Source organism: Dunckerocampus dactyliophorus, chromosome 1 (assembly GCF_027744805.1).
Source record: "Dunckerocampus dactyliophorus isolate RoL2022-P2 chromosome 1, RoL_Ddac_1.1, whole genome shotgun sequence".
In the NCBI taxonomy this organism is placed as follows: domain Eukaryota; kingdom Metazoa; phylum Chordata; class Actinopteri; order Syngnathiformes; family Syngnathidae; genus Dunckerocampus; species Dunckerocampus dactyliophorus.
In genome coordinates this window covers 36691328-36699428 of record NC_072819.1, presented here as the reverse complement: position 1 = coordinate 36699428, position 8101 = coordinate 36691328, and the positions used below count along the sequence as shown (strand labels likewise).

At 41.1% G+C, this 8101-nt stretch overlaps 1 long non-coding RNA gene across 1 annotated transcript; it reads left to right on the top strand.

Annotated features, from left to right (window-relative positions):
- The first annotated feature begins 4032 nt into the window (after window positions 1-4032).
- Window positions 4033-6629, top strand: LOC129177437 (uncharacterized). The gene is made up of 3 exons (XR_008569626.1): window positions 4033-4122; window positions 6305-6386; window positions 6492-6629. It is a non-coding gene; the product is annotated as an uncharacterized LOC129177437 (long non-coding RNA).
- The last annotated feature ends 1472 nt before the right edge of the window (window positions 6630-8101 follow it).

Sequence of the window (8101 nt, the reverse complement as noted above, 5' to 3'; positions counted from 1 at the left end):
GTCGCTCGCAGGTTTTCTGCTGCGCGTTAACAGTGGGCGCTACATTAGCCGCCTCCCAAACGATGATCACATCACGATCCTCGATAACTCACCACACCCTGCCAAGTGCCCGCCCCCCAAATGCCACGCAACGCGCCACCCCGGTGAGACATTTTCCGTGGCATGTTATGCAGGGTGCAAAACTTATATCACTCTCCAACGACAGGTAAATCCCACACCACAGCTTTGTGAAGCGAAAGTGGGCAGGAGACGGTCGCTATAGGCTAGATGCTGCAATGGGGGTGGAGCTGATCGGCAGATGTGATCGGCGTTATAAAGCAAGTATGGGTATATGCCGATACTTTGCTTTTTCATGAAAATCGTCTGATACTGATCGATGGCCGATTGATCAGAGCACCCCTTGTTATAATAGATGACAAAATGAGCTGGAAATCCCACATTAAAAATATCCAACATAAAGGGAAACATTTCAATACTGAACAAAGCAAAATTCATTCTGGACCAAAAACCAATCTATATTCTCTGTTGTTCTCTGGTGTTACCATATCTGAATTATGTGTGGAGATGCAGGGAAATAACCATAAACGTACACGTCACTCACAGTTAGGTCAGTTAGAATAATCTACAATGCCAGTTATACAGAACACACAAACCCTTTATTCCTAAAATCACACTTTACAATTCGCTGATCCGGTAAGCTTTCAAAACGTTAAAATTATGCATAAAGCAAACAATGACCTGCTACCCAAAAATGTAACACTCAATTAAAATAATCAAAATAATTCTTCTCAACAGAAACAAACAGAAAAATTAAACCTCAACATTATACACACGAAAAATAAAACGTTCAGCATATCAGTATGGGAAATTAAATTATGGAATGAACTGAGTAACGACCTCACACAACGTACTAAAATTAGCCATTTCAAGAAACAGTACACGTACTTGATGTTTACAAAGTATAAGGAAGAAGAATCTTCAACCACAGGGGAAATACCTGTACAGTATGTTAAATGACTACTGCACTTACTACTTATTATTCATTTCTCAGGTCTACTTGAAGTATTACATTGTCTATATTATTATAAAGATAGAATGTTATAGGATTTATTTATATAGATTTCTAAACCTTAACTCCTATTGTAACACATTGTTATACTGCCTTATCATTTTCATTGAAAGACTCAAAACGACCGATGATCTCAGGGATATCACTTATGATGTGCCCCAGAGCATTGACAATGCAATCTGGCACAGCCAGTGGCACCCATGGCAGGAAGGGGTAGCAACCTGCATCTTCCGTGAGGAGGGACCCACAAGAAGCTTCATATCGTCCTGCTGAAATATACCCCCAGGGGAACCCGATAGGGGGGGAGGATGAGTTCCCTAATAGGATGGACGTAATGGTGACGACAACTGAAAGATGCATGCGGGGGAAAGTGTGCAAGAACAAACGAAACCTGAAGATACATCAGGGCCACATGAAATGCCTGGAACAGGAGAGTGAAACACAGCAGGGTCAACCCCTGGTGAGATGACTGAGAATCCCGGTCGGGAGACAAACCACAGAGCCCAGAACCTCCATGTGCCAAGCTCCAAGTAACGGCAAGCAATTGCGAGGTCTGATTTTTTCGAGCAGGCATTTTTGTAATGCAAATTCCTCTGAACGCATATTGTTTTGAGAAGCCAAACTCTTTACTTAAGTGGCCCCACCAACTAACCGGAACTACGTTCGTAGTTCCAGGTTTCTCTACGGACGTGGCCTGGTTTACCCGGGAGATTTAAGGCGTGGATCTACCAACACGGCATCCTACCCCTGGTACTTTGGCCTTTGTTGGTGTATGAGGTGGCCCTGTCGACAGTGGAAATTGTGCCGTGAAAGATCAACAGCTACCTCCTTGCTTGGACTACCTCGAAGCCTCTGCAGTATGGGCAGAACAACAAACTCCAGCTCCCTTTCAGCAGCCTTGACGAGGAATTTAGGGTCTCTCGAACCAGAGAGGTGTTACAGTATTGGGAATCTAAAGTGTCATCGGCAGGCATCGAGGTTCGAACAGGCAGAAAATGGAAAGCCTAGGAAGGTCTGAAGGTGGCAGAGCCCCGACTGAGACACGGGGATTTAGTGGGCTCGGTGGCAACGGGTAATGCAGAGCTGGGAGCAGTTCCTCAGCCGTGCTACGAGAAGGCCCAAGGACAAACACCAGCTAGTCCTGAAGGAGGTGCAGACGGGAGTTGAGAAACAGCAGACCAGCAGGATGGTGGGCATGCAGCGGCTTGGATGAGATGGGAGGGGGCGCTGGACAAGAATGTGTCCTGTGCCTGCAGCTGTTGCGCTCATTGCTCATCTGGGTGTGCTTGTTTAAAAATACAGTATACATGGTTTGCTTCACCTTAAAGTTGAACTTAATTTGCATGAAAGTCTATGATTAGAATGTAGGTGTCCGACCCCCAAGAAAATTAATCAATGCACACTGATGCACTGACAAAAGTGAATGAATTTACCGCTAATGGCCAAAAAAGAAGTTAACTGAAGTTTACAGGTATAAACCAGATCAAATGAGCCAGCCTCTTTTTATGCTGTAGCTGGTGGCTAGTGCAGCCAAGCGTCAAACATAAGACCATCCTGATAGCCTCTCAAGGTCATCAGAATGAATAATAGACCATTGTATTCAACTTTTTGGGGCAGTTCTCATTTTGAAATGTCCAACAATGGCATAAAACACCAGATAAGCTCAGGTAGCAACAACACATTAGGCATCATCTACAGTATATACAGCAACTGCATTGTAATTGACAGACACAAAGGATTGTTATACAGTATGCATTGTCATCATTGGGGCTGAGCTGCAAGTTGCCAAGGCAAGTGGACTTGGTCATTAAAAAAATCCTCAAAGGGACATCAAAAAAATGTCAGCACAAATTTCCAAATAGGCCTCACACTGATAGACTTTATACATGTATAATATGAACTAGAAAACTGGAATACTGTGTGTCTTCCTTGTAAATTACCAATAAGCAATGGAGATTTTCTTTTTTTATGTTATGTAAAAGCAAAGGGAACCATGTCCTGTGACAGCTTAGATGAGCGTGCTTTAGTGAATATTCATTAACTGATCAACAAGAACTTCTGCATTGCAGGAATAATAAAGGCTGATTCTCTATTCTATTCTATTCTATACTAGAAAGCTATACGAAAAGGAACAGGGGATAATGGATTTCACTACGTAGCAGCCATGGGTGTCTTAGTTGTTGCCTAAACGGGCTGCCAAAACTTAAAAGTCATCTTGTTAAAAGTAGGCTGTGCTTACTGCATGCAGCCCTATAAGTTGGACACCCTGGCAGCGGGTGTTTTCAGCTGCTGGTGTGACTGTCAATAGGCGCCTTTCTCCAATCAAACCTGACCATAGTGATATGCGGTCAAGGGAGGCATGATGAAAAATAACAAAAAATTATAACATAAAATAAATCATAATATTTGTCCGTTGTTATAAATTTATTTACTGCGGATGTCTTCAAATTTGGATTTTCACAGTCGACTCTGATTTGTTAGATTTTGTCCATAGTTGACTAATAGTCAATGTTTTTTGTTTTTTTTAAGAGCAGTGCTAATGGCGATCCTGACAAATAAGCAGATCTAATTTGTGACTTTATCCACATCAAAGAACAAGGCTAACACTCAGATAAACAAATAAACATGGTAGGTGTGCAACAACAGTACCTTCATGTATTCAGTGACACAGAAAACAAGACAAACAAAACCGAAACACGGTTGCTGTCGGCACACATCAGAAAAGTGCACTTAAAATAGGAACAGCCTGGCTTGAAAAACAACAACTTGCAAAAACGCGAGTTAGCAGCTTAATTTCTTGCATTAAATTTCACAGTCAGGATATAAAATGTAGTTGGCGTAACAGCCTTACCCATTTTAAATGATACACCGTTGGTTGTCGTCATGTGTCGTCACTTTGTGGAATCATCTTTAAACTTTTCAAAATTCTTTGGATGATGCTGCCATCTTCTTCTGCTGTGGAACACACACGTAAACAAGATGGTTGCCGCGCTCCGGCACGGAAGAAGATGCTAGCTTCCTGTATTGCTCAACAAAAATAAGCAGGCTGGAGGGTATGTTTTTTTACAATTTTGAATGTGAAGATGTTTAGGTTATAGGCTCCAGCATGCCCCCGCGACCCTAATGAGGAAGAAGCGGTATAGAAAATGGATGGATGGATGGATGTTTAGGTTTAGCTAACACACTGCTATTGCTAACTCTGGTTTCTGCACTCAGACAGGAGCTCCATCGCTCTGTCGGATACCCTTCAAAAGCAGTTTTTCCTTTGATAGATGAGTTATCAGTGAACATCTGAAAAATATCAGCTGTGAAATGCAACTTGTGGACCATGGACAAGAAATATCTCTAGATGCTGTTGACCAGCACAAATGAATAAAAATACACGCTCAATAGAAATACAAACGCAACACTTTTGTTTTTTGCATTCTGCAGTCAGTATGCTTATTGCATGCTCCATTAACACTGGCTATATGTGTGGCATTGTGCCGTGTGATAAAACTGCGCATTTCGGAGCAGACTTTTATGGTGGTTATCATATCAATCATGCTGCCTAATCAGCATCTTGATATGCCACACCGGTGAGGTGGCTGGATTATCTCGGCAAAAAAGAAGTGCTCGCTAACACAGATTTAGGCAGATTTGTGAACAATATTTGAGAGAAATATAGGCCTTATGTGTACATAGAAAAAGATTGCTGAGTTCACTGTAGCATTTAGATTTATATTGAGCGTATGTTGCTTTAAAGCAGGAGTGTCCACAGTGCGGCCGGCCTGGGGGCATTTGCTGCTCGCGGCTGTTTTTTATTGGCCGTGGCACATTCTAAAGACATGATTTAACAAGAAAACCCCCCAAAAAACAAAGAGCAAAAATGGAAAAATCAGTAGGAATTTTGCAAGAGTGGAAAAAAGTTGTAATCTAACAAGAAAAAGTTTTACGAGAATAACATCGCAATATTATGAGGAAAAAATAACACCATTTTCGGAGCATAAAATTGAAATACTGAAGAAATGTTATGCAATACTATGAGAAACAAAATAAAGTTGTCATTTTTGGAAAATCAGGTTGGGGAAAAGTTGTAATATTATAGGAATAAGGTCCAAATATTATGGAAATAATTCATAATATTACGATTAGAACATTTAAAAGAAGAAAGTTGAAATATTTGGAAAAAAAAAAAGCGCAAAGACCGAAGTTCATACTAATAAATGCGCTTTTTCACCTATATCACAAAGCTGAGGTGCAGTTTTTTTCTCAAAATAATATATTTAGCTTTTTAGCATATCTACATGTGTTGGTTTACAAAATATCAAAGTGCCACTTGCATCCTTTCGTTTTTCAGCATGTCGTCCTTGGGGGAGAAGGTTTGGACACCCCTGCTTTAGAGGCAGAAAAAAATGGTCCAAACCAAGTTTATGTTGATCAAAGACTGTCTGTGAAAGTCTTAAATATTTGACATGTCAGTAAGTCATGTCAGCAGGTGAGGTGGACTAGTCTTAACTGCTTTTTATGGCCTTATAAAGCATTGGACAAAATGAATGCAAGGGGTACGTGGAATTATTTATCCCACATTCCATCACCATGGCAAATACACTTACTCTTTCTAATTACCATATGGAGCTGCAAAGGCAACATAATTAATGGCAATCAATCACACATATGCAAAGCGAGGTAGCTCAATCAAAGATGAGAAAAACAAAAAAGTGAAGCTGCCTATTAGGGAAGGCACTCCACAGATGATCTGGGTGTGCAATGTACAGTATGGTCATGGATCCTTCAGTATTCTTTCTCTTAGAAAAGTCTGAAGCAGAATTTGCCCTGACGTTTAATTGAAAGTTGTCAGCAGAAGCCAAAGCTATCACAGTTTAACATTATGAGTCATGTAATTCTTGACAGCCTCGTTGCAGAATTTTAATTCGAGCAATGCCGAATGCCCACACATATTACATCTTCTACGACCACCTAAGTAATAGTATTGATTAACACCCTGCAGATCTTTTCATATAATGTTAAAACTGATGTTGATATTGAATGTTAATTTCAAGCAACGTTTCTTAATCAGAATGGAGCCGAGAGCTCAGTGCCACACAAATAGATTTTTCTGCTCCAGTTGCATAGATCGATATTTGTCCTGCATTGTCTGGAGATCTGTGAATGAGGAAAGCCAACACTCCAAACATAATCACATCAAAATGACTGTTGCATGAAAAATGATACGCCTGCCACTTTTCTTCGCAGGACCCCTATACAATAACTAGCACTCCATCAAACTGCAGTTATAAATCACAGCACCACGCTCAAGCAAAGACAAGAATGAAAGGTATGCATTCCTTTTAAGTGGGGGCTTACAATTGAACCTCAGGCACTCCAGTCCATAAATCGCAACATCAATTATTAACCCAAATCTGTTTTAATGTGCCAAAAGAACCCCCAGCGGGCAAGCTAATGCAACTAGCAGGAAACGAGAAGAACAGATGAAATGAGCCAGACCCTTTTTACGTTGGAGCTGGTGGAGAGTGCAGGAAAGCATCAAAGATAACACCGTGCTGACAGCCACTCAGGGTCATCAGGAGCCATGTTAGTGCCTGAATAATAGAAAATTCCATTCATTTGAGAGTGGAAATACACTTCTATATTGAGTCATTAGGACTTATTAGAAGCATGGGAGACATGGCAAGTCACTGGGGAGATTCCATGGTCACTTTCATGATTTAAAAAAATGCTTTCAAAAAAATGTGTCAAAGTTCACATGGTGAGGCAAGCAGCAAAACATTACAAACACAAATGCACGACAAACACAATATGCATAGCTGCATAGATATGAGTACATCAAGATCACAGACTGCGACCGAGTAAATAGAAAGTCATTCCCCTCAGTGTCAGTTATCGCCATGCAGCAGATGTGTTTCAGTGTATTATCAACTTGCTCTGTAAATAGGAACTTGCACGGAGCTGGAATAAGAATACTAAACATCCCCATAATATGATCTGTCATATCTAACTGTCTCTGTCTGTTGGAGAGGGAAATCCAAGTGAATATACAAATATTTTGGTAAAAGGAGGGCAGAGAACTGACATCACTCAATTGAAAGACATAATGAACAGCAAAAACACTGGCTGTCAACGCTTTCCATTAGTAGGAACTGCGTGGAGATCGTCTCAGGAACTTTCGGTTCCTGGGCGTGCATGCACACTGAGGACAACCTGAGCTGGAGCGCTAATACCAGAGCAATCATCAAAAAGTCACAGCAGAGACTGTATTTCCTGAGGATTCTCAGACACCATAACCTCAGACAGATAATGCTTGTGTCCTTCTACCGATGCTTCATTGAAGGCATCCGAACGTACTACTTCTGTGTGCTTTTCCAGCCGCACAAAGGCGGACAGGAAAGCGATCCAACGACTCGTCACCATCGCCCAGAGCATTAGTGTCTGCTCCTTTCCTTCGCTGGTGGAACTCTACAGTTCTCGCTGTTTAAGGAAGGCAAAATACATCCTCAGGGACTCGGTCCATCCTGAACAGGCAGTTTCAACTGTTACCCCCTGGCAGAAGGTTCAAGACATTAAAAGCCAGAACCAACAGACTAAGAGACAGTTTTTATGCAAGAGCAGTAATTGCACTGAACACTGCCAAATTGCCATAACCTACTGAGCAAGGAATTTGACATTTCTCGTATTCTTTTTCATACCGCACCGTACTGTGCTTTGAGACACGTTATTTACCACCACGATCCTCTTTTGTTATTTACAGTTTAAATTTGTTGTTATTGTCGTGTGATATACTTTTTTACAACACGTTAGGAGAATGCATTTTCAGTTTTGTTGTAACTGTTACAGTGGCAATAAATACATTAATCATATGTTATTTTATTCTAAGCTAACCAATATAGATTAACTCAACAATGTACCCTTACATCTGGAGACGTGTGGCAAACAACTTATTTTGACCTAAAATTTCAAGGAAAATACAGCCCAGCCTATCCCAGCTGACTTTGGGCGAGAGGCGGGGTACACCCTAGAATGGTCGGCAGCCAA